Source organism: Arachis stenosperma, chromosome 3 (assembly GCF_014773155.1).
Source record: "Arachis stenosperma cultivar V10309 chromosome 3, arast.V10309.gnm1.PFL2, whole genome shotgun sequence".
In the NCBI taxonomy this organism is placed as follows: domain Eukaryota; kingdom Viridiplantae; phylum Streptophyta; class Magnoliopsida; order Fabales; family Fabaceae; genus Arachis; species Arachis stenosperma.
The window spans coordinates 135,204,795-135,231,372 of NC_080379.1; the positions used below are offsets into that span (position 1 = coordinate 135,204,795).

Sequence of the window (26,578 nt, forward strand, 5' to 3'; positions counted from 1 at the left end):
AAGCATGTCTGAGGGACACTTTCTGATTAATTGTTTGTATCTTTCCCAAGCTTCATAGAGGGATTCACCATCCTTCTGTCTGAAGGTTTGGACTTCCACTCTAAGCTTACTCAATTTTTGAGGTGAAAGAACTTTGCCAAGAAGGCATTGACTAGCTTTTCCCAAGAGTCCAGGCTTTCTTTAGGTTGAGAGTCCAACCATATCCTAGCTCTGTCTCTTACAGCAAAAGGGAATAGCATCAGTCTGTAGACCTCAGGGTCAACCCCATTAGTCTTGACTGTGTCACAGATTTGCAAGAACTCAGCTAAAAACTGATGAGGATCTTCCAATGGAAGTCCATGGAACTTGCAATTCTGTTGCATTAGAGAAACTAATTGAGGCTTAAGCTCAAAGTTGTTTGCTCCAATGGCAGGGATAGAGATGCTTCTCCCATAGAAGTCGGGAGTAGGTGCAGTAAAATCACCCAGCACCTTCCTTGCATTGTTGGCATTGTTGTTGTTTTCGGCTGCCATAGGTTCTTCTTCTTTGAAGAATTCGGTCAGGTCCTCAACAGAGAGTTGTGCCTTAGCTTCTCTTAGCTTTCGCTTCAAGGTCCTTTCAGGTTCAGGGTCAGCTTCAACAAGAATGCCTTTGTCTCTGCTCCTGCTCATATGAAAGAGAAGAGAACCAGAAAATGTGGAATCCTCTATGTTGCAGTATAGAGATTCCTTGAGGTGTCAGAGGAAAAGAAAAGTAGAAGACAGAAGTAGAAAATTTGAACTTATCAAAGAAGATGGAGTTCGAATTTTGCATTAAGGAATAGTGTTAGTCCATAAATAGAAGGATGAGAAGAAGAAGGGAAGTAATATTCGAAAATTAAGTAAAAGATTTTGAAAACATTTTTGAAAAACACTACTTGATTTTCGAAAATAAGAGTGGGAAAGAAATCAAATGATTTTTGAAAAAGATTTTGAAATTAGAAGTTAAAAAGATTTGATTGAAAACTATTTTGAAAAAGATGTGATTAAAAAGATATGAGTGGTTTTAAAAAGATGTGATTGAGAAGATATGATTTGAAAAACATTTTAAAAATATTTGATTTTAAAATTAATGACTTGCTTGACAAGAAAAGATATGATTCAAAAATTAAACCTTCCTCAACAGAAAAGGCAACATACTTGAAATTTTGAATCAAATCATTAATTGTTAGCAAGTCTCTTTTGAAAAAGGAAAGAAATTGATTTTGAAAACATTTGATTGAAAAGATTTGATTTGAAAAAGATTTGATTTTGAAAAACTTTGAAAACTTGAAAAAAATTGATTTGAAAACAAAATCCTCCCCCTTATGCCATCCTGGCGTTAAACGCCCAGAATGGTGCACATTCTGGCGTTTAACGCCCAAAACTCTACCCTTTTGGGCGTTAAACGCCCAGCCAGGTACCCTGGCTGGCGTTTAAACGCCAGTTTGTCTTCTTCACTGGGCATTTTTGAATGCCCAGCTTTTTCTGTATAATTCCTCTGCAGTATATTCTGAATCTTTAATTCTCTGTATTATTGACTTGAAAAGACACAAATTAAAAATATTTTTGGATTTTTAATAATGAGGAATAATCAAAATGCAACTAGAATCAAATAACAATGCATGCAAGACACCAAACTTAGCAGTTTGTATACTACTGACACTAACAACATGAGAATGCATATGAGACACACAAACACTCAAGTCAATAGAATTCAAAGATCAGAACAATGAAATCATCAAGAACAACTTGAAGATCAATGAAGACACATGCATGAATGCAATAAGAACAGAAACATGCAATATTTTTGGATTTTTATGATTTTGTAATTTTTTTTGGATTTTTCGAAAATTAAGTGGAAGAAGAAAATAAAGGTATCAAAATTCTTAATGAGAATTCCAGGAATCATGCAATGTTAGTCTAAAGCTTTAGTCTAAAGGAATTAGACATAGCTAGCTAAGCTTCAGCAGGACATTGCATTCAAGAGCTAAATTGATGATGATCAATCAGCTTTGGTGATGATAAGAACATCACCTTGAAACACTAGTATTCATTCTTAAGAACTCTGAAGAAAAATAATACCTAATCAAAGCAACAAGATGAACCGTCAGTTGTCCATACACAAACAATCCCCGGCAACGGCGCCAAAAACTTGGTGTGCGAAATTGTGATTCACTACACAACTTTGCACAACTAACCAGCAAGTGCACTGGGTCGTCCAAGTAATACCTTACGTGAGTAAGGGTCGATCCCACGGAGATTGTTGGTATGAAGCAAGCTATGGTCACCTTGTAAATCTCAGTCAGGCAGACTCAAATGGGTATAGATGATGAATAAAACATAAAGATAAAGATAGAGATACTTATGTATATCATTGGTGAGAGCTTCAGATAAGCGTATGAAGATGCTTTCCCTTCCGTCTCTCTGCTTTCCTACTGTCTTCATCCAATCCTTCTTACTCCTTTCCATGGCAAGCTTATGCAAGGGTTTCACCGTTGTCAGTGGCTACCTCCCATCCTCTCAGTGAAAATGTTCCTATGCTCTGTCACAGCATATGGCTAATCAGCTGTCGGTTCTCGATCAGGCCGGAATAGAATCCAGCGATTCTTTTGCGTCTGTCACTAACGCCCCGCCTGCTAGGAGTTTGAAGCACGTCACAGTCATTCAATCATTGAATCCTACTCAGAATACCACAGACAAGGTTAGACCTTCCGGATTTTCTTGAATGCTGCCATCAGTTCTCGCCTATACCACGAAGATTCCGGTTAAAGAATCCAAGAGATAAACACTAGAGCCTCTTATGCTTGTAGAACAAGAGTGGTTGTCAGTCACTTTGTTCATAGGTGAGAATGATGATGAGTGTCACGGATCATCACATTCATCAAGTTGAAGAGCAAGTGATATCTTGGACAAAGAACAAGCGGAATTGAATAGAAGAACAATAGTAATTGCATTAATACTCGAGGTACAGTAGAGCTCCACACCTTAATCTATGGTGTGTAGAAACTCCACCGTTGAAAATACATAAGAACAAGAGTGATCATTGGTTTCGGCCCCAAAGAGGGAACCAGAAAGACCAAGATCTGATCTAAGAACTAGATGTCCGAAGATGAAAAATACAATAGTAAAAGGTCCTACTTATAGGGAACTAGTAGCTTAAGAATTACAAAGATGAGTAAAAGACATAAAAATCCACTTCCGGGCCCACTTGGTGTGTGCTTGGGCTGAGCAATGAAGCATTTTCGTGTAGAGACTCTTCTTGGAGTTAAACGCCAGCTTTTATGCCAGTTTGGGCGTTTAACTCCCATTTAGGTGCCAGTTCCGGCGTTTAACGCTGGAATTCCTGAGGGTGACTTTGAACGCCGGTTTGGGCCATCAAATCTTGGGCAAAGTATGAACTATCATATATTGCTGGAAAGCCCAGGATGTCTACTTTCCAACGCCGTTGAGAGCGCGCCAATTGGGCTTCTGTAGCTCTAGAAAATCCACTTCGAGTGCAGGGAGGTCAGAATCCAACAGCATCTGCAGTCCTTTTTAGTCTCTGGATCAGATTTTTGCTCAGGTCCCTCAATTTCAGCCAGAAAATACCTGAAATCACAGAAAAACACACAAACTCGTAGTAAAGTCCAGAAAAGTGAATTTTAGCTAAAAACTAATAAAAATATACTAAAAACTAACTAGATCATACTAAAAACATACTAAAAACAATGCCAAAAAGCGTACAAATTATCCGCTCATCACAACACCAAACTTAAATTGTTGCTTGTCCTCAAGCAACTGAAAATCAAATAAGATAAAAAGAAGAGAATATACTATAGACTCCAAATTATCAATGAAACTTAGCTCCAAATTAGATGAGCGGGACTAGTAGCTTTTTGCCTCCGAACAGTTTTGGCATCTCACTCTATCCTTTGAAATTCAGAATGATTGGCTTCTTTAGGAACTCAGAATCCAGATAGTGTTATTGATTCTCTTAGTTAAGTATGATGATTCTTGAACACAGCTACTTTATGAGTCTTGGCCGTGGCCCAAAGCACTCTGTCTTCCAGTATTACCACCGGATACATACATGCCACAGATACATAATTGGGTGAACCTTTTCAGATTGTGACTCAGCTTTGCTAAAGTCCCCAATTAGAGGTGTCCAGGGTTCTTAAGCACACTCTTTTTGCCTTGGATCACAACTTTATTTCTTTCTTTTTCTTTCTTTTTCTTTTTCTCCCTTTTTTTTCGTTTTTTTTTTTTTATTCACTGCTTTTTCTTGCTTCAAGAATCATTTTTATGATTTTTCAGATCCTCAGTAACATGTCTCCTTTTTCATCATTCTTTCAAGAGCCAACAACTTTAACATTCATGAACCACAAATTCAAAAGACATATGCACTGTTTAAGCATACATTCAGAAAACAAAAAGTATTGTCACCACATCAAACTAATTAAGCTAGTTTTAAAGATGAATTTGAAATCCTGTACTTCTTGTTCTTTTGTAATAAAAACAGTTTTCATTTAAGAAAGGTGATGGATTCATATTCATAGCTTTAAGGCATAGACACTAAGACACTAATGATCATAAGACACAAACATGGATAAACATAAAGCATAATTTTCGAAAAACAGAAAAGCAAAGAACAAGGAGATTAAAGAACGGGTCCACCTTAGTATGGCGGCTTGTTCTTCCTCTTGAAGGTCTTATGGAGTGCTTGAGCTCCTCAATGTCTCTTCCTTGTCTTTGTTGCTCCTCTCTCATGATTCTTTGATCTTCTCTAATTTCATGGAGGAGGATGGAGTGTTCTTGGTGCTCCACCCTTAGTTGTCCCATGTTGGAACTCATTCTCCTAGGGAGGTGTTGATTTGCTCCCAATAGTTTTGTGGAGGAAAGTGCATCCCTTGAGATGAATCTCTCCATCTCTCATGACTCGGAGGTAGAAGCTTTTGCCTTCCTTTTCCTCTTTCTAGAGGTTTCCGGCCTTGGATGCCATAAATGGTTATGGAAAAACAAAAAGCAATGCTTTTACCACACCAAACTTAAAAGGTTTGCTCGTCCTCGAGCAAAAGAAGAAAGAAGAGAGTAGAAGAAGAAGAAATGAGGAAGAAGGGAATGGCTTTGTGTTCGGCCAAAGAGGGGGGAAATGGTTTGAATTTGAATGGTGAGGTAGGTGGGGTTTTTTGAAGGATGGATGTGAGTGGTGAAGAGAAAGATGGGATTTGATAGGTGAAGGGTTTTTGGGGAAGAGGTATTGAGGTGATTGGTGAATGGGTGAAGAAGAAGAGAGAGTGGTGGGTTGGTGGGGATCCTGTGGGGTCCACAGATCCTGAGGTCAAGGAAAAGTCATCCCTGCACCAAATGGCATTCAAAATCACGTTTTGAGCCAATTCTGGCGTTAAACGCCGGGCTGGTGCCCCTTTCTGGTGTTTAACGCCAGGTTCTTGCCTTTCCTGGCGTTTAACGCCAGTCTGGTGCCTCTTTCTGGCGTTAAACGCCCAGAATGGTGCCAGACTGGGCGTTAAACGCCCAACTGCTAGCCTCACTGGCGTTTAAACGCCAGTGGGTTCTTCCTCCAGGGTGTGCTGTTTTTCTTCCTGTTTTTCATTCTGTTTTGCTTTTTCAATTGATTATGTGACTTCTCATGATCATCAACCTACAAAATAAAATAAATAGCAAAAGAAAATAGATAAAGTATAACATTGGGTTGCCTCCCAACAAGCGCTTCTTTAATGTCAGTAGCTTGACAGTGGGCTCTCATGGAGCCTCACAGATACTCAGAGCATTGTTGGAACCTCCCAACACCAAACTTAGAGTTTGAATGTGGGGGTTCAACACCAAACTTAGAGTTTGGTTGTGGCCTCCCAACACCAAACTTAGAGTTTGACTGTGGGGGCTCTGCTTGACTCTGATTTGAGAGAAGCTCTTCATGCTTCCTCTCCATGGTGACAGAGGGGTATCCTTGAGCCTTAACACAAAGGATTCTTCATTCACTTGAATGACCAGTTCACCTCTATCAACATCAATCACAGCCTTGGCTGTGGCTAGGAAGGGTCTGCCAAGGATGATGGTTTCATCCATGCACTTCCCAGTCTCTAGGACTATGAAATCAGCAGGGATGTGATGGTCTTCAATCTTCACCAAAACATCCTCTACAAGTCCATAAGCTTGTTTTCTTGAGTTGTCTGCCATCTCTAGTGAGATTCTTGCAGCTTGTACCTCAAAGATCCTAGCTTCTCCATTACAGAGAGAGGCATGAGGTTTACACTTGACCCTAAGTCACACAGAGCCTTCTTGAAGGTCATGGTGCCTATGGTACAAGGTACTGAAACTTCCCAGGATCTTGTCTCTTTTGAGGTAATTTCTGCCTAGACAAGTCATCCAGTTCTTTGGTGAGCAAAGGAGGTTCATCCTCCCAAGTCTCATTTCCAAATAACTTGTCATTTAGCTTCATGATTGCTCCAAGGTATTAGCAACTTGCTCTTCAGTGACATACTCATCCTCTTCAGAGGAAGAATACTCATCAGAGCTCATGAAAGGCAGAAGTAAGTCCAATGGAATCTCTATGGTCTCATTTTGAGCCTCAGATTCCCATGGTTCCTCATTAGGGAACTCATTGGAGGCTAGTGCACGCCCATTGAGGTCTTCCTCAGTGGCGTTCACTTCCTCTCCTTCCTCTCCAAATTCGGCCATGTTGATGGCCTTGCACTCTCCTTTTGGATTTTCTTCTGTATTGCTTGGAAGAGTACTTGGAGGGAGTTCAGTAACTTTCTTGCTCAGCTGTCCCACTTGTGCCTCCAAATTCCTAATGGAGGACCTTGTTTTAGTCATGAAACTTTGAGTGGTTTTGATTAGATCAGATACCATGGTTGCTAAGTCAGAGGGGTTCTGCTTAGAACTCTCTGTCTGTTGCTGAGAAGATGATGGAAAAGGCTTGCCATTGCTAAACCTGTTTCTTCCACCATTATTGTTGAAACCTTGTTGAGGTCTTTCTTGATTCTTCCATGAGAAATTTGGGTGATTTCTCCATGAAGAATTATAGGTGTTTCCATAGGATTCTCCTAGGTAATTCACCTCTTCCATTGAAGGGTTCTCAGGATCATAAGCTTCTTCTTCAGATGAAGCATCCTTAGTACTGCTTGGTGCATTTTGCATTCCAGACAGACTTTGAGAAATCAAATTGACTTGTTGAGTCAATATCTTGTTCTGAGCCAAAATGGCATTCAGAGTATCAATCTCAAGAACTCCTTTCTTCTGACTTGTCCCATTGTTCACAGGATTTCTTTCAGAAGTGTACATGAATTGGTTATTTGCAACCATTTCAATGAGCTCTTGAGCCTCTGTAGGCGTCTTCTTCAGATGAAGAGATCCTCCAGCAGAGCTATCCAAAGACATCTTGGATAGTTCAGAGAGACCATCATAGAAAATACCTATGATGCTCCATTCAGAAAGCATGTCTGAGGGACACTTTCTGATTAATTGTTTGTATCTTTCCCAAGCTTCATAGAGGGATTCACCATCCTTCTGTCTGAAGGTTTGGACTTCCACTCTAAGCTTACTCAATTTTTGAGGTGAAAGAACTTTGCCAAGAAGGCATTGACTAGCTTTTCCCAAGAGTCCAGGCTTTCTTTAGGTTGAGAGTCCAACCATATCCTAGCTCTGTCTCTTACAGCAAAAGGGAATAGCATCAGTCTGTAGACCTCAGGGTCAACCCCATTAGTCTTGACTGTGTCACAGATTTGCAAGAACTCAGCTAAAAACTGATGAGGATCTTCCAATGGAAGTCCATGGAACTTGCAATTCTGTTGCATTAGAGAAACTAATTGAGGCTTAAGCTCAAAGTTGTTTGCTCCAATGGCAGGGATAGAGATGCTTCTCCCATAGAAGTCGGGAGTAGGTGCAGTAAAATCACCCAGCACCTTCCTTGCATTGTTGGCATTGTTGTTGTTTTCGGCTGCATAGGTTCTTCTTCTTTGAAGAATTCGGTCAGGTCCTCAACAGAGAGTTGTGCCTTAGCTTCTCTTAGCTTTCGCTTCAAGGTCCTTTCAGGTTCAGGGTCAGCTTCAACAAGAATGCCTTTGTCTCTGCTCCTGCTCATATGAAAGAGAAGAGAACCAGAAAATGTGGAATCCTCTATGTTGCAGTATAGAGATTCCTTGAGGTGTCAGAGGAAAAGAAAAGTAGAAGACAGAAGTAGAAAATTTGAACTTATCAAAGAAGATGGAGTTCGAATTTTGCATTAAGGAATAGTGTTAGTCCATAAATAGAAGGATGAGAAGAAGAAGGGAAGTAATATTCGAAAATTAAGTAAAAGATTTTGAAAACATTTTTGAAAAACACTACTTGATTTTCGAAAATAAGAGTGGGAAAGAAATCAAATGATTTTTGAAAAGATTTTGAAATTAGAAGTTAAAAAGATTTGATTGAAAACTATTTTGAAAAGATGTGATTAAAAAGATATGAGTGGTTTTAAAAAGATGTGATTGAGAAGATATGATTTGAAAAACATTTTAAAATATTTGATTTTAAAATTAATGACTTGCTTGACAAGAAAAGATATGATTCAAAAATTAAACCTTCCTCAACAGAAAAGGCAACATACTTGAAATTTTGAATCAAATCATTAATTGTTAGCAAGTCTCTTTTGAAAAAGGAAAGAAATTGATTTTGAAAACATTTGATTGAAAAGATTTGATTTGAAAAGATTTGATTTTGAAAAACTTTGAAAACTTGAAAAAATTGATTTGAAAACAAAATCCTCCCCCTTATGCCATCCTGGCGTTAAACGCCCAGAATGGTGCACATTCTGGCGTTTAACGCCAAAACTCTACCCTTTTGGGCGTTAAACGCCCAGCCAGGTACCTGGCTGGCGTTTAAACGCCAGTTTGTCTTCTTCACTGGGCATTTTTGAATGCCCAGCTTTTTCTGTATAATTCCTCTGCAGTATATTCTGAATCTTTAATTCTCTGTATTATTGACTTGAAAAGACACAAATTAAAATATTTTTGGATTTTTAATAATGAGGAATAATCAAAATGCAACTAGAATCAAATAACAATGCATGCAAGACACCAAACTTAGCAGTTTGTATACTACTGACACTAACAACATGAGAATGCATATGAGACACACAAACACTCAAGTCAATAGAATTCAAAGATCAGAACAATGAAATCATCAAGAACAACTTGAAGATCAATGAAGACACATGCATGAATGCAATAAGAACAGAAACATGCAATATTTTTGGATTTTTATGATTTTGTAATTTTTTTTGGATTTTTCGAAAATTAAGTGGAAGAAGAAAATAAAGGTATCAAAATTCTTAATGAGAATTCCAGGAATCATGCAATGTTAGTCTAAAGCTTTAGTCTAAAGGAATTAGACATAGCTAGCTAAGCTTCAGCAGGACATTGCATTCAAGAGCTAAATTGATGATGATCAATCAGCTTTGGTGATGATAAGAACATCACCTTGAAACACTAGTATTCATTCTTAAGAACTCTGAAGAAAAATAATACCTAATCAAAGCAACAAGATGAACCGTCAGTTGTCCATACACAAACAATCCCCGGCACGGCGCCAAAAACTTGGTGTGCGAATTGTGATTCACTACACAACTTTGCACACTAACCAGCAAGTGCACTGGGTCGTCCAAGTAATACCTTACGTGAGTAAGGGTCGATCCCACGGAGATTGTTGGTATGAAGCAAGCTATGGTCACCTTGTAAATCTCAGTCAGGCAGACTCAAATGGGTATAGATGATGAATAAAACATAAAGATAAGATAGAGATACTTATGTATATCATTGGTGAGAGCTTCAGATAAGCGTATGAAGATGCTTTCCCTTCCGTCTCTCTGCTTTCCTACTGTCTTCATCCAATCCTTCTTACTCCTTTCCATGGCAAGCTTATGCAAGGGTTTCACCGTTGTCAGTGGCTACCTCCCATCCTCTCAGTGAAATGTTCCTATGCTCTGTCACAGCATATGGCTAATCAGCTGTCGGTTCTCGATCAGGCCGGAATAGAATCCAGCGATTCTTTGCGTCTGTCACTAACGCCCCGCCTGCTAGGAGTTTGAAGCACGTCACAGTCATTCAATCATTGAATCCTACTCAGAATACCACAGACAAGGTTAGACCTTCCGGATTTTCTTGAATGCTGCCATCAGTTCTCGCCTATACCACGAAGATTCCGGTTAAGAATCCAAGAGATAAACACTAGAGCCTCTTATGCTTGTAGAACAAAGTGGTTGTCAGTCACTTTGTTCATAGGTGAGAATGATGATGAGTGTCACGGATCATCACATTCATCAAGTTGAAGAGCAAGTGATATCTTGGACAAAGAACAAGCGGAATTGAATAGAAGAACAATAGTAATTGCATTAATACGAGGTACAGTAGAGCTCCACACCTTAATCTATGGTGTGTAGAAACTCCACCGTTGAAAATACATAAGAACAAGAGTGATCATTGGTTTCGGCCCCAAAGAGGGAACCAGAAAGACCAAGATCTGATCTAAGAACTAGATGTCCGAAGATGAAAATACAATAGTAAAGGTCCTACTTATAGGGAACTAGTAGCTTAAGAATTACAAAGATGAGTAAAAGACATAAAAATCCACTTCCGGGCCCACTTGGTGTGTGCTTGGGCTGAGCAATGAAGCATTTTCGTGTAGAGACTCTTCTTGGAGTTAAACGCCAGCTTTTATGCCAGTTTGGGCGTTTAACTCCCATTTAGGTGCCAGTTCCGGCGTTTAACGCTGGAATTCCTGAGGGTGACTTTGAACGCCGGTTTGGGCCATCAAATCTTGGGCAAAGTATGAACTATCATATATTGCTGGAAAGCCCAGGATGTCTACTTTCCAACGCGCCGTTGAGAGCGCGCCAATTGGGCTTCTGTAGCTCTAGAAAATCCACTCGAGTGCAGGGAGGTCAGAATCCAACAGCATCTGCAGTCCTTTTTAGTCTCTGGATCAGATTTTTGCTCAGGTCCCTCAATTTCAGCCAGAAAATACCTGAAATCACAGAAAAACACACAACTCGTAGTAAAGTCCAGAAAAGTGAATTTTAGCTAAAAACTAATAAAAATATACTAAAAACTAACTAGATCATACTAAAAACATACTAAAAACAATGCCAAAAAGCGTACAAATATCCGCTCATCACAACACCAAACTTAAATTGTTGCTTGTCCTCAAGCAACTGAAAATCAAATAAGATAAAAAGAAGAGAATATACTATAGACTCCAAATTATCAATGAAACTTAGCTCCAAATTAGATGAGCGGGACTAGTAGCTTTTTGCCTCCGAACAGTTTTGGCATCTCACTCTATCCTTTGAAATTCAGAATGATTGGCTTCTTTAGGAACTCAAATCCAGATAGTGTTATTGATTCTCTAGTAAGTATGATGATTCTTGAACACAGCTACTTTATGAGTCTTGGCCGTGGCCCAAAGCACTCTGTCTTCCATATTCCACCGGATACATACATGCCACAGATACATAATTGGGTGAACCTTTTCAGATTGTGACTCAGCTTTGCTAAAGTCCCCAATTAGAGGTGTCCAGGGTTCTTAAGCACACTCTTTTTGCCTTGGATCACAACTTATTTCTTTCTTTTTCTTTCTTTTCTTTTTCTTTTTTCCCTTTTTTTTTTCGTTTTTTTTTTTTTTGTATTCACTGCTTTTTCTTGCTTCAAGAATCATTTTTATGATTTTTCAGATCCTCAGTAACATGTCTCCTTTTTCATCATTCTTTCAAGAGCCAACAACTTTAACATTCATGAACCACAAATTCAAAAGACATATGCACTGTTTAAGCATACATTCGAAAACAAAAGTATTTGTCACCATCAAACTAATTAAGCTAGTTTTAAAGATGAATTTGAAATCCTGTACTTCTTGTTCTTTGTAATAAAAACAGTTTCATTTAAGAAAGGTGATGGATTCATATTCATAGCTTTAAGGCATAGACACTAAGACACTAATGATCATAAGACACAACATGGATAACATAAAGCATAATTTTCGAAAAACAGAAAAGCAAAGAACAAGGAGATTAAAGAACGGTCCACCTTAGTATGGCGGCTTGTTCTTCCTCTTGAAGGTCTTATGGAGTGCTTGAGCTCCTCAATGTCTCTTCTTGTCTTTGTTGCTCCTCTCTCATGATTCTTTGATCTTCTCTAATTTCATGGAGGAGGATGGAGTGTTCTTGGTGCTCACCCTTAGTTTCCCATGTTGGAACTCAATTCTCCTAGGGAGGTGTTGATTTGCTCCCAATAGTTTTGTGGAGGAAAGTGCATCCCTTGAGATGAATCTCTCCATCTCTCATGACTCGGAGGTAGAAGCTTTTGCCTTCCTTTTCCTCTTTCTAGAGGTTTCTCCAAATGGTTGAATTTTTAATGGTGAGGTAGGTGGGGTTTTTTGAAGGATGGATGTGAGTGGTGATGAGAAAAGATGGGATTTGATAGGTGAAGGGTTTTTGGGGAAGAGGTATTGAGGTGATTGGTGAATGGGTGAAGAAGAAGAGAGAGTGGTGGGTTGGTGGGGATCCTGTGGGGTCCAAGATCCTGAGGTGTCAAGGAAAAGTCATCCCTGCACCAAATGGCATTCAAAATCACGTTTTGAGCCAATTCTGGCGTTAAACGCCGGGCTGGTGCCCCCTTTCTGGTGTTTAACGCCAGGTTCTTGCCCTTCCTGGCGTTTAACGCAGTCTGGTGCCTCTTTCTGGCGTTAAACGCCCCAGAATGGTGCCAGAGGGCGTTAAACGCCCAACTGCTAGCCTCACTGGCGTTTAAACGCCAGTGGGTTCTTCCTCCAGGGTATGCTGTTTTCTTCCTGTTTTTCATTCTGTTTTGCTTTTTCAATTGATTATGTGACTTCTCATGATCATCAACCTACAAAAATAAAATAAAATAGCAAAAGAAAATAGATAAAGTATAACATTGGGTTGCCTCCCAACAAGCGCTTCTTAATGTCAGTAGCTTGACAGTGGGCTCTCATGGAGCCTCACAGATACTCAGAGCATTGTTGGAACTCCCAACACCAACTTAGAGTTGAATGTGGGGGTTCAACACCAAACTTAGAGTTGGTTGGCCTCCCAACACCAAACTTAGAGTTTGACTGTGGGGGCTCTGCTTGACTTGATTGAGAGAAGCTCTTTCATGCTTCCTCTCCATGGTGACAGAGGGGTATCCTTGAGCCTTAAACACAAAGGATTCTTCATTCACTGAATGACCAGTTCACCTCTATCAACATCAATCACAGCCTTGGCTGTGGCTAGGAAGGGTCTGCCAAGGATGATGGTTTCCATCCATGCACTTCCCAGTCTTACAAGTCCATAAGCTGTTTTCTTGAGTTGTCTGCCATCTCTAGGAGATTCTTGCAGCTTGTACCTCAAAGATCCCTAGCTTCTCCATTACAGAGAGAGGCATGAGGTTTACACTGACCCTAAGTCACAGAGCCTTCTTGAAGGTCATGTGCCTATGGTAAAGGTACTGAAAATTCCCAGGATCTTGTCTCTTTTGAGGTAATTTCTGCCTAGACAAGTCATCCAGTTCTTTGGTGAGCAAAGGAGGTTCATCCTCCCAAGTCTCATTTCCAAAAATTGTCATTTAGCTTCATGATTGCTCCAAGGTATTTAGCAACTTGCTCTTCAGTGACATACTCATCCTCTTCAGAGGAAGATACTCATCAGAGCTCATGAAAGGCGAAGTAAGTCCAATGGAATCTCTATGGTCTCATTTTGAGCCTCAGATTCCCATGGTTCCTCATTAGGGAACTCATTGGAGGCTAGTGCACGCCATTGAGGTCTTCCTCAGTGGCTTCACTTCCTCTCCTTCCTCTCAAATTCGGCCATGTTGATGGCCTTGCACTCTCCTTTTGGATTTCTTCTGTATTGCTTGGAAGAGTACTTGGAGGGAGTTCAGTAACTTTCTGCTCAGCTGTCCCACTTGTGCTCCAAATTCCTAATGGAGGACCTGTTTAGTCATGAAACTTTGAGTGGTTTTGATTAGATCAGAGACCATGGTTGCTAAGTCAGAGGGGTTTGCTTAGAACTCTCTGTCTGTGCTGAGAAGATGATGGAAAAGGCTTGCCATGCTAAACCTGTTTCTTCCACCATTATTGTTGAAACCTTGTGAGGTCTTTCTGATTCTTCCATGAGAAATTTGGGTGATTTCTCCATGAAGAATATAGGTGTTTCCATAGGATTCTCCTAGGTAATTCACCTCTTCCATTGAAGGGTTCTCAGGATCATAAGCTTCTTCTTCAGATGAGCATCCTTAGTACTGCTTGGTGCATTTTGCATTCCAGACAGACTTTGAGAATCAAATTGACTTGTTGAGTCAATATCTTGTTCTGAGCCAAATGGCATTCAGAGTATCAATCTCAAGAACTCCTTTCTTCTGACTTGTCCCATTGTTCACAGGATTTCTTTCAGAAGTGTACATGAATTGGTTATTTGCAACCATTTCAATGAGCTCTTGAGCCTCTGTAGGCGTCTTCTTCAGATGAAGAGATCCCAGCAGAGCTATCCAAAGACATCTTGGATAGTCAGAGAGACCATCATAGAAAATACCTATGATGCTCCATTCAGAAAGCATGTCTGAGGGACATTTCTGATAATTGTTTGTATCTTTCCCAAGCTTCATAGAGGGATTCACCATCCTTCTGTCTGAAGGTTTGGACTTCCACTCTAAGCTTACTCAATTTTTGAGGTGGAAAGAACTTTGCCAAGAAGGCATTGACTAGCTTTCCCAAGAGTCCAGGCTTTCTTTAGTTGAGAGTCCAACCATATCCTAGCTCTGTCTCTTACAGCAAAAGGAATAGCATCAGTCTGTAGACCTCAGGGTCAACCCATTAGTCTGACTGTGTCACAGATTTGCAAGAACTCAGCTAAAAACTGATGAGGATCTTCCAATGGAAGTCCATGGAACTTGCAATTCTGTTGCATTAGAGAAACTAATTGAGGCTTAGCTCAAAGTTGTTTGCTCCAATGGCAGGGATAGAGATGCTTCTCCCATAGAAGTCGGGAGTAGGTGCAGTAAAGTCCCAGCACCTTCCTTGCATTGTTGGCATTGTGTTGTTTTCGGCTGCCATAGGTTCTTCTTTGAAGAATTCGGTCAGTCCTCAACAGAGTTGTGCCTTAGCTTCTCTTAGCTTTCGCTTCAAGGTCCTTTCAGGTTCAGGGTCAGCTTCAACAAGATGCCTTGTCTCTGCTCCTGCTCATATGAAAGAGAAGAGAACCAGAAATGTGGAATCCTCTATGTTGCAGTATAGAGATTCCTTGAGGTGTCAGAGGAAAAGAAAGTAGAAGACAGAAGTAGAAAATTTGAACTTATCAAAGAAGATGGAGTTCGAATTTTGCATTAAGGAATAGTGTTAGTCCATAAATAGAAGGATGAGAGAAGAAGGGAAGTAATATTCGAAAATTAAGTAAAAGATTTTGAAAACATTTTTGAAAAACACTACTTGATTTTCGAAAATAAGAGTGGGAAAGAAATCAAATGATTTTGAAAAGATTTTGAAATTAGAAGTTAAAAAGATTTGATTGAAAACTATTTTGAAAAAGATGTGATTAAAAAGATATGAGTGGTTTTAAAAAGATGTGATTGAGAAGATATGATTTGAAAAACATTTTAAAAATATTTGATTTTAAAATTAATGACTTGCTTGACAGAAAAGATATGATTCAAAAATTAAACCTTCCTCAACAGAAAAGGCAACATACTTGAAATTTTGAATCAATCATTAATTGTTAGCAAGTCTCTTTTGAAAAAGGAAAAAATGATTTTGAAAACATTTGATTGAAAAGATTTGATTTGAAAAGATTTGATTTTGAAAAACTTTGAAAACTTGAAAAAAATTGATTTGAAAACAAAATCCTCCCCCTTATGCCATCCTGGCGTTAAACGCCCAGAATGGTGCACATTCTGGCGTTTAACGCCCAAAACTCTACCCTTTTGGGCGTTAAACGCCCAGCCAGGTACCCTGGCTGGCGTTTAAACGCCAGTTTGTCTTCTTCACTGGGCATTTTTGAATGCCCAGCTTTTTCTGTATAATTCCTCTGCAGTATATTCTGAATCTTTAATTCTCTGTATTATTGACTTGAAAAGACACAAATTAAAAATTTTTGGATTTTTAATAATGAGGAATAATCAAAATGCAACTAGAATCAAATAACAATGCATGCAAGACACCAAACTTAGCAGTTTGTATACTACTGACACTAACAACATGAGAATGCATATGAGACACACAAACACTCAAGTCAATAGAATTCAAAGATCAGAACAATGAAATCATCAAGAACAACTTGAAGATCAATGAAGACACATGCATGAATGCAATAAGAACAGAAACATGCAATATTTTTGGATTTTATGATTTTGTAATTTTTTTTGGATTTTTTCGAAAATTAAGTGGAAGAAGAAAATAAAGGTATCAAAATTCTTAATGAGAATTCAGGAATCATGCAATGTTAGTCTAAAGCTTTAGTCTAAAGGAATTAGACATAGCTAGCTAAGCTTCAGCAGGACATTGCATTCAAGAGCTAAATTGATGATGATCAATCAGCTTTGGTGATGATAAGAACATCACCTTGAAACACTAGTATTCATTCTTAAGAACTCTGAAGAAAATAATACCTAATCAAAGCAACAAGATGAACCGTCAGTTGTCCATACACAAACAATCCCCGGCAACGGCGCCAAAAACTTGGTGTGCGAAATTGTGATTCACTACACAACTTTGCACAACTAACCAGCAAGTGCACTGGGTCGTCCAAGTAATACCTTACGTGAGTAAGGGTCGATCCCACGGAGATTGTTGGTATGAAGCAAGCTATGGTCACCTTGTAAATCTCAGTCAGGCAGACTCAAATGGGTATAGATGATGAATAAAACATAAAGATAAAGATAGAGATACTTATGTATATCATTGGTGAGAGCTTCAGATAAGCGTATGAAGATGCTTTCCCTTCCGTCTCTCTGCTTTCCTACTGTCTTCATCCAATCCTTCTTACTCCTTTCCATGGCAAGCTTATGCAAGGGTTTCACGTTGTCAGTGGCTACCTTCCATCCTCTCAGTGAAAATGTTCCTATGCTCTGTCACAGCATATGGCTAATCAGCTGTCGGTTCTCGATCAGGCCGGAATAGAATCCAGCGATTCTTTTGCGTCTGTCACTAACGCCCCGCTGCTAGGAGTTTGAAGCACGTCACAGTCATTCAATCATTGAATCCTACTCAGAATACCACAGACAAGGTTAGACCTTCCGGATTTTCTTGAATGCTGCCATCAGTTCTCGCCTATACCACGAAGATTCCGGTTAAAGAATCCAAGAGATAAACACTAGAGCCTCTATGCTTGTAGAACAAGAGTGGTTGTCAGTCACTTTGTTCATAGGTGAGAATGATGATGAGTGTCACGGATCATCACATTCATCAAGTTGAAGAGCAAGTGATATCTTGGACAAAGAACAAGCGGAATTGAATAGAAGAACAATAGTAATTGCATTAATACTCGAGGTACAGCAGAGCTCCACACCTTAATCTATGGTGTGTAGAAACTCCACCGTTGAAAATACATAAGAACAAGAGTGATCATTGGTTTCGGCCCCAAAGAGGGAACCAGAAAGACCAAGATCTGATCTAAGAACTAGATGTCCGAAGATGAAAATACAATAGTAAAAGGTCCTACTTATAGGGAACTAGTAGCTTAAGAATTACAAAGATGAGTAAAAGACATAAAAATCCACTTCCGGGCCCACTTGGTGTGTGCTTGGGCTGAGCAATGAAGCATTTTCGTGTAGAGACTCTTCTTGGAGTTAAACGCCAGCTTTTATGCCAGTTTGGGCGTTTAACTCCCATTTAGGTGCCAGTTCCGGCGTTTAACGCTGGAATTCCTGAGGGTGACTTTGAACGCCGGTTTGGGCCATCAAATCTTGGGCAAAGTATGGACTATCATATATTGCTGGAAAGCCCAGGATGTCTACTTTCCAACGCCGTTGAGAGCGCGCCAATTGGGATTCTGTAGCTGCAGAAAATCCACTTCGAGTGCAGGGAGGTCAGAATCCAACAGCATCTGTAGTCCTTTTTAGTCTCTGGATCAGATTTTTGCTCAGGTCCCTCAATTTCAGCCAGAAAATACCTGAAATCACAGAAAAACACACAAACTCGTAGTAAAGTCCAGAAAAGTGAATTTTAGCTAAAAACTAATAAAAATATACTAAAAACTAACTAGATCATACTAAAAACATACTAAAAACAATGCCAAAAAGCGTACAAATTATCCGCTCATCAGTCACTCAGCGTTTTTTTTGTACCACGCGTGCGCGTCGTCCACGCATTCGCGTCATTCGTGCAGCTTCCAGTCTGCGCGGTCGCGTGAGCCATGCGACTGCGTGACTTCTCGCTGGTCATCTCCTCAATTCCTTGTGTTCCTTCCATTTTTGCACGCTTTCTCTTCGTTCTCTAAGCCATTCCTGCCCTTATGAAGCCTGAAACACTTAACACACAAATCAAGGCATCGAATGGTAATAAGAGAGGATTAAGATTAGCTAAATTAAGACCAAGGAAGCATATTTTCAATCATAGAACTAAACTAGGACGGAATTATAAAATCATGCAAATCATATGAATAAGTGGGTGAAAAGCTTGATAAAACCACTCAATTAAATACAATATAAACCATAAAATAGTGGTTTATCAGTACTGCCTGAGTTCCTCTGGAATTTTGAGTGTCCTTTCCAGGTACAGGTTCCTGGATGTGGCAAAAACTGGGTACTTCAGCTCACAGTATTTGTTGTCAAATTTAATTGGGTCAGCCGCAGGTACCAACTGATAAGCTTTTTCCTGTGGGGTAAAGTTCTTCTCCCGCCATGAATCATCATGTAAGATGCCAAGTGGTGCACGAAATTGTGATCACTACTTTTCACAACTCAAATAATCCCTAGCAATGGCCCCAAAGACTTGGTGCTCAATACCATGGCATAAACACAACTTCGCACAACTAATCAGCAAGTGCACTGGGTCGTCCAAGTAATAAACCTTACGCGAGTAAGGGTCGATCCCACGGAGATTGTTGGTATGAAGCAAGCTATGGTCACCTTGTAAATCTTAGTCAGGCAGACTCAAATGGTTATGGATGATATATGAATAAAACATAAAGATAAAGATAGAGATACTTATGTAATTCATTGGTGAGAACTTCAGATAAGCGTATGAAGATGCTTTGTCCCTTCCGTCTCTCTGCTTTCCTACTGTCTTCATCCAATCCTTCTTACTCCTTTCCATGGCAAGCTGTATGTTGGGCATCACCGTTGTCAATGGCTACAGTCCCGTCCTCTCAGTGGAAATGTTCAACGCACCCTGTCACGGCACGGCTATCCAGCTGTTGGTTCTCGATCATGTCGGAATAGAATCCAGTGATTCTTTTGCGTCTGTCACTAACGCCCCACAATCGCGAGTTTGAATCTCGTCATAGTCATTCAATCATTGAATCCTACTCAGAATACCATAGACAAGGTTTAGACCTTCCGGATTCTCTTGAATGCCGCCATCAATTCTAGCTTATCCCACGAAGATTCCGGTTAAAGAACCCAAGAGATATCTACCCAATCTAAGGTAGAACGGAGGTGATTGACGGTCACGCGTTCATAGGTGAGAATGATGATGAGTGTCACGGATCATCACATTCATCAAGTTGAAGAACAAGTGATATCTTGGAACAAGAACAAGCCGAATTGAATAGAAGAACAATAGTAATTGCATTAATACTCGAGGTACAGCAGAGCTCCACACCTTAATCTATGGTGTGTAGAAACTCCACCGTTGAAAATACATAAGAACAAGGTCTAGGCATGGCCGAATGGCCAGCCTCCCAATAATCTAAGAACTAGACATCCAAAGATGATCTAGAGATCGAAAATGATCAAAAGATAAAAATACAATAGCAAAAGGTCCTACTTATAGAAAACTAGTAGCCTAGGGTTAACAGAATTGAGTAAATGACATAAAAATCCACTTCCGGGCCCACTTGGTGTGTGCTTGGTGATGCAAATGCATATTTGCATTATTAGTTAGTTAGCTTAGTTAGTTTTAGCTTAATTTCACTCATTTTCTCTAAATAAACAAGTCCTTTTATGAGTTTTGTTTCCATGCATGATGATATTAAGGAACATGTTAATTCTAGCCAAATTCATGCAAATGATTTAAGGAATGCATATATGAATGAGTATGAATGAATCTCATGAAATTTATTGCTTGAATTGGTAAGACTTTGAAGCTATTTCCCTTGTTGATGATAGGTGATGAAACAAGGAGGCATGGAAGCAAGAATGATGCAAGCTGGGCAAAGTTGGCGTTGCCAACTTGGAATCCACGTTGCCAACTCCACAACACAAGGCAAGCTTGGTCCTGGAGGCAACCAAGGCAAGAGTTGGCGTTGCCAACTTGGAATCCACGTTGCCAACTCCACAACACAAGGCAAGCTTGGTCCTGGAGGCAACCAAGGCAAGAGTTGGCGTTGCCAACTTGGAATCCACGTTGCCAACTCTAGAATCAAGTTGCCAACGCCACACACAAGACTAAGCAACATCCAAGTTGCCAAAGCCCATCACATGCAACATCCAAGTTGCCAACGCCAAGACTAGGCAACATTCAAGTTGCCAACGCCAAGACTAGGCACCATTCACGTTGCCAACGTGGGAAGCAAGTTTTAGAGCCTTGAAGAAGGCTCGAGCACGTTGCCAACGCCAGCTTCTATGGGCGTGTTCACTGGCAACGTGGGAAGCAATGCCTGGAGCTAGGAAAGGAGGCTCGAGCACGTTGCCAACTCAAGATGGGCGTTGCCAACGCCACACAACCAAGCAAACTTGGCCCTGGAAGCAAGGTTGGCGTTGCCAACTTGAGAGTGGCGTTGCCAACGCCACACACACAAGCAATTTTGGCACTAATATGGAAGCTCGAGCACGTTGTTTGAGCTAGGAAGCATTGGCGTTTTTGAGGACAACGCAGGCTAACAACGCCACACTATCAAGCTTGGCCCTGGAAGAAGCAAAGTTGGCGTTGCCAACTTGAATCTGGCGTTGCCAACGCCACACACAAGCAAGGCAAGCTTGGCCCTGGAAGAAGCAAAGTTGGCGTTGCCAACTTGAATCTGGCGTTGCCAACGCCACACACAAGCAAGGCAAGCTTGGCCCTGGAAGAAGCAAAGTTGGCGTTGCCAACTTGAATCTGGCGTTGCCAACGCCACACACAAGCAAATTTTGGCACCAAGTCTTGGCGCACCAACCAGGCTGCCAAACGCCCAATGGCGCACCAACCAGGCTGCCAAACGCCCATTGGCGCACCAACCAGGCTGCCAAACGCCCATTGGCGCACCAACCAAGGTGCCAAACGCCCAATGGCGCACAAACCGCGTTCCAAACGCCCAAATGCCGCACCACTCACGTTGCCAACGCTAGATGGGCGTTGCCAACGCCAACTTACCAAAACAAGGCAGCCTGAACATGTCCACTTCAATGGAAGATATCTTGAGCTACAGAGATCCAAATTGAGTACTTCCAGTTGCGTTGGAAAGCTAACATTCAGAGCTTTCCAACCATATATAATAGTCCATGGTGGAGCACAAGATTGGAGCCAAACCAGAGTCATCTTTAGGCCCTAAAAACAAGAACAAGAAATGAAATTCAAGGGAGCTAGAGATGATCCTTGGATGTGGGATCGAGCACGTTGCCAATGTGCACAAAGGGGGCGTGTTTTGCAACAACGCCAGCCTCAAGTCCTTGCCTTGGGAGAGTCATGCTCGAGCACGTTGCTAACTTGGGGTTGAGGGTGCGTTATTCACAACAACTTGGCAACAACTTGGCAGCTTGACCTTACCTTCTTTGAGGAACCATAACTTGAGCTAGGAAAGTCCAATTGAGGTGATTCCAGTGGCATTAGAAATAGACATCAAGAGCTTTCCAATGATGTATAATAGTCCATATTGAAGCTGAAGGTTGACACTCAAATTCTGGGCTACATTTAGCATGAAAGTAAGGCCAAGAAGAGGAAGAGCAAGTTGTTTGCAACAACTTGGGCTAGCAACGCCCAAGTCTCAAACTCACTTCCAGGAAATTGGCATGCACGTTGCCAACGTGCACTAAGGCCTGAGTTATTGCCAACAACGCCCATCAATGGGCCAGAATTGGTGCCAACTTGCTCTACTTCCCCTATTCATCACAAAGGCCAAAACACCTCCAATTGAGCCAAGAATTCAACAAAGAGGAAGCCCATCTTGCTAACCCACTTGAAGATCTTTAGGACTAGTATAAATAGAGATTGAGTTTGTACTTTAGAGGGACTTTTTACACTTTTACTTTTTACACTTTTGACACTTAGAATTTTAGACTCTCAGCACTTTACTTTTGAGAACTCTTGTGGTACTTCCGGGAGGATACCCGGAGAGCATTTTTCTTTGATTCTTATTGGAATTTTTCTTCTTCAATTTGAAGTTCTAAGCATTTCATTCTTCTTCTTCTTCTTCCTTTACATTCAGTTTAATTCTTGTTGATGGCAATTGTTGTTGAAATTGGAGCAATGACTCACTAAACCCCACTTTCATTAGGGGGAGGAGCTCTGTTTGTTGGAATGGATTGATGAACCCATCTTTCCTCCTCAATTCTAGTGGTTGATTTAAAGAGGGAACTCTTGATCTTCACAGATTCAACCACCATCGAGAGAGGGGTTAATCTATATGAATTATGTGGTGAGTTTGAGGAATGAGCCACATAATTCAGTTTAGAGTTCATCCTTTCATGATTTCTTTAATCAATATACCTTGGTTAGTATGTGAGATGTAACTCTCCTTGGTTGAGATTATAGAAATTGTGTGGCTGGATAATATATGAGCTTCATCTCTTCTCATGAACAATTAGATCACGAGAGTGGCAATTGGTTATGTTGAGAGAGATTGAATCACCAAGAGATTGGGGTTCAATCACCCACTTGCCATAGATCTATACCCATGATTGAGAAGGATTTTACTAACATCAATTCATGAAAACTAACATCTCTGATCCCTAATGATCCTCTCCATCATTAATTCTCATTTCTTTTGTTCTTAGTGTTTGAAAACCCATTACCCAATTCCCTTCTACATTCTTGCAATTTATTATTCTTGTCATTTACATTCTGTTTCTTATTTCTCACTCTTATGCTCTTTAGAATTCAGCACTTTAATTCCTTGCAATTTATTTTTGATGTCATTTAAGTTTCTTGCACTTTAAGTTTCCGTCATTTACTTCCATTTTATTTCTCTATTCTAGTTCTTTACATTTTGTGTCATTTACATTCTTGCAATTATGTTCAAAAATCAAAATGCTCATGAAATCAAAACTATGTTCGCTTGACTAAATCTACCATTAACTAAAGTTGCTTAATCTTCCAATCTCCGTGGGATCGACCTCACTCTTTGTGAGTTTTATTACTTGATACGACCCGGTATACTTGCCGGTTGTACGTGAAATCTTAATTTTTACGTATCAAGTTTTTGGCACAACACCAAACTTAAAGTATTGCTTGTCCTCAAGCAAAATATAAAGGACTTTGTCACAAGAATTTAAGATGTAAGACTTGAATGTTCTTCCAGAGAGTAATTTTCATTGAGCATATTGTCCTCACTTGTGTGGTCATTAATTTATTGTAATTGAACACAACTATTCAACTTTTTCAATTAAAATGCTTGCTTCCCTACTGAATTGGTTAACTTCACTAGACTTCTTTCATACCTTAGCACATGATCCTTGAACCAATTTTTTTCTGCTTATTTCTTTTTCCTTTTTTTTTTCTTTCCCTTTTTCTTTCAATTAAGCTCGAAATCTTGTCTTAAGGCGGCTCTTTAGCATAAGCTTTCAATCAACAATCCCAAACCAGTTGGTTCAAGTTGTTAAGTGTTGAGACACTCTTAAAGATTTACTCACTCAAGCCTCTTTCCTTAACACATTCAGTCACAGGCATATAACATTGAAATTTTGTTTGGATATTGGTGTCCAGCACCTCTTTGGGTTGCTAAATGTTCTGTTATAGAGCTACTCTTGATTGTGGGTTTTCAATCGATAATCCCGAATTAGTTAACTCAAGTTACCGGGTGATGAAGCACCCCTCGGATTTACTAGCCCAAGTATGTCTCTTAACATCAGTCACCACAGACACATATCCAACTTTTGTCATTGATGCCTAGCCTTTCATTCTTTGTATTCTATTTTCTTTATTGTCAAGGTTATTTGTGCTTTTACTAATAAAGTCCTTATGATCCTTAACCAAACTAGTCTTGTATAGCAAGCATTCTTTTGAGTTCATTGAACCTTGATTCTTTCACAATAAATATACTAGCACTTTTCCTATGGGACAACATGATCCTTTTTAAGCTAGATTTCTCTCTGTTCTTGCTCAAACTGCATCTTTTATTCTAATGACAAGTAAAAGTATTAAAGACAAGCAACCATTCCAAATCTGTGAGTGGTGATGCATGGAATGGGCAACATAAAAGACAATGCTTCAAAAAGAAAATGCATCCTAGAAGGTATACCATATTTCAGACATACATCTTCTTTATTTAATAAAACATAAAGAAAAACATAGGAACTTCACCACCTTTAGTCTTCATGTCCCTTTTCCTTTGCTTGATTCTCCTTGCTTTCCTTTGCCTTTTGGGTCTTCTTTCTTTTGCTTCTCCTTGTTGTGTGTTTGCATCTCCTTTTGGATCTTCTTTCTTTTTTTTCTCCTTTCTTTCCTTGTTGTTGTGTCGTTGCATTCCCCTTTGGATCTTCTTTTTGCCAAATTCCTGAGCTTATCATTGTCTCCTGTAGCCTCTGTTGATTGAATCTCACCCTTGCTAGTTCTTGCTGTTCAAATATCTTCCGAGCCTCATTACAACATTTGATTTGTGGGTTGATCAATGGGGGTGTGGAACAGAGGTAACTAAGCTTTTCTTGGGTGCATATGTCATAGTCAAGTCTGTCCTTGTGCCTGGCTTCCTTGAACATTCTGTTTTCATTGAAATCTCTGTAGAGTGTTTCATGTCTAGCATCCAACCTATGGAGAAGTTCTCTTTGCTGAGCTTGCTCTATCCTTAGTTGAGCTTGTTCTTGTATCACTTTCTCCATGGCTTTTTCATGTTCCATAGCTGAATTGTTGATGGCTTCTTGCATCTTGGCATATTGTTCTTGTTGCAACTCCATCATGTGTGTTTGGTACTCATTTTGTTGGTTCATCCATTGAACTTGAACCCCTCTTTGTTGATCCATCAATTGCCAAAGGTCCCTTTGTTGTTGCGCTTGTTCCTCTTGGCTTCTTTGAATTTGTGAATATTGCCCAGAAATCCCTTCCAAGGCGGCTTGGAGTTGGTTCATGTTCAAGGTGTGGGATTCATCCATTTCTTGAGGCTCCTCCTCTTGTCTTACTTCTTTCCTTTTCTTCCTTCTTGCTAAAGGTTGCCTTTCCAATTGGGTTGTGGTGATGAACTCCAACCTTTCTTTGGTGAGAGGCTTTCCAATGGAGACCAAATCAGTTTCTCCAAATTCTTCAAGAGGCACTCCAGCTTCTTCACATAGGCGCAGAATAGTACTAGGATATCCTAGCCAGCTGTCCTGTTTGACCTTTTGAGCTATTTCAATGATGTTCTTGGCTATAATGTCTCCAACATTGATTTCCCCTCCTTTCATTATGCAATGGATCATTATAGCTCTATTCACCGTTACCTCAGAGTTATTTGAAGTAGAGATCAATGACCTCCTCACTATGTCATGCCATCCTTTTGCTTGAGGTATGAGATCACCTCTCCGAAGTTTGAGTGGTCGGCCATGTGAATCCGATACCCAATCCGTGCCTACTCTGCATAAGTCACTCACCACATCCACATATCTTGGGTCATTTTCAACCCTTTCTTCATAGCTAGGTCGTTTGAACTGTTTGTGCTTGACCCTTAGCACCCTATTGATGGTGTCCGGGCTAAAATCAACATCCACACCTCTTACATAGCTCATGTATGGTTCTTCATCATCATATTCTCTTATCACATTAGTGAAGAACTCATGGATGAGAAGCATGCTTATTTCTTGAGGTTGGTCACAGAGAAGCTCCCATCCCCTTTTTCTGATTATTTTTTGTATCTCAGGGTATTCATCTTCTTTAAGCTTGAATGGTAGCTCTGGAACAACATCTTTGCTTGACATCCAGCTAAAAATTCGCTCATTGTGTTTGGATTTGAATCTTCTTTGATCAAATTCATCTTCTCTCCTATCCCTTGATGATGAGGCCATTGAGATTCACTTGCAAGATTGAATCTCCCCAACACCAAACTTAGTTGAATGCTTGTCCTCAAGCACAAGGAAAATGATTGTGAATGAGAGATATGAGGTAAGCACGGTGACTTAGAAAATGATGGTGAAGGAGATTGAGTGTTTCGGTTATGTGAGAGATGTGATGCTTCAAGAGGAGTTTTGTTGGGTAAAGATGAGGTTCAAGGTTAGAATTTGTGAAACATGGAGTAGGTTGGAGGTTGAGTATGAGTTCGGTTAGTGAAGTGAAAGTTGGTGGTTAGAAGAATGAATGAT

The 26,578-nt window shown here is 40.1% G+C and overlaps 2 non-coding genes across 2 annotated transcripts; both read left to right on the forward strand.

Annotated features, from left to right (window-relative positions):
* Positions 1–108, forward strand: LOC130971429 (small nucleolar RNA R71). Its single transcript, XR_009082649.1, has one exon. It is a non-coding gene; the product is annotated as a small nucleolar RNA R71 (small nucleolar RNA).
* Positions 109–7,430: 7,322 nt separating this feature from the next.
* LOC130971430 (small nucleolar RNA R71) lies at positions 7,431–7,538 on the forward strand. Its single transcript, XR_009082650.1, has one exon. It is a non-coding gene; the product is annotated as a small nucleolar RNA R71 (small nucleolar RNA).
* Positions 7,539–26,578: the final 19,040 nt, after the last annotated feature.